The following is a 554-nucleotide window of genomic DNA, read 5'->3' on the forward strand; positions in this document are numbered from 1 at the left end:
ACATCACTACGAACAAAGCTAGTGGAGGTGATAGAATTCCAGTTGAGCTATTTCAAATCCTAAAAGATGATGCTGTGAAAGTGCTACACTCAATATACCACCAAATTTGGAAAACTCAGCAGTGGCCACAGGACTGGAAAATTTCAGTTTTCATTCCAATCCCAAAAAGGCAATGCCAAAGAATGCTCAAACTACTGTACAATTGTACTCATTTCACATGGTAGCAAAGTAATGCTCAAAATTCTCCAAACCAGTCCTCAGTAATACGTGAACTGTGAACTTCCAGATGTTCAAGCTGGTTTTAAAAAAGTCAGAGGAACCACAGATCAAATTGCCAACATCCACTGGATCATCAAAAAAGAAAGAGACAGAAGAACATCTATTTCTGCTTTATTGACTATGCCAAAGCCTTTGACTGTGTGGATCACAATAAACTGTGGACAATTCTGAAAGAGATGGGAATACCAGACCACCTGACCTGCCTCCTTAGAAACCTGTATGCAGGTCAGGAAGCAACAGTTAGAACTGGACATGGAACAACAGACTGGTTCCAA

Source organism: Bison bison, unplaced genomic scaffold, assembly GCF_000754665.1.
Source record: "Bison bison bison isolate TAMUID 2011002044 unplaced genomic scaffold, Bison_UMD1.0 scf7180017864260, whole genome shotgun sequence".
NCBI lineage: Eukaryota > Metazoa > Chordata > Mammalia > Artiodactyla > Bovidae > Bison > Bison bison.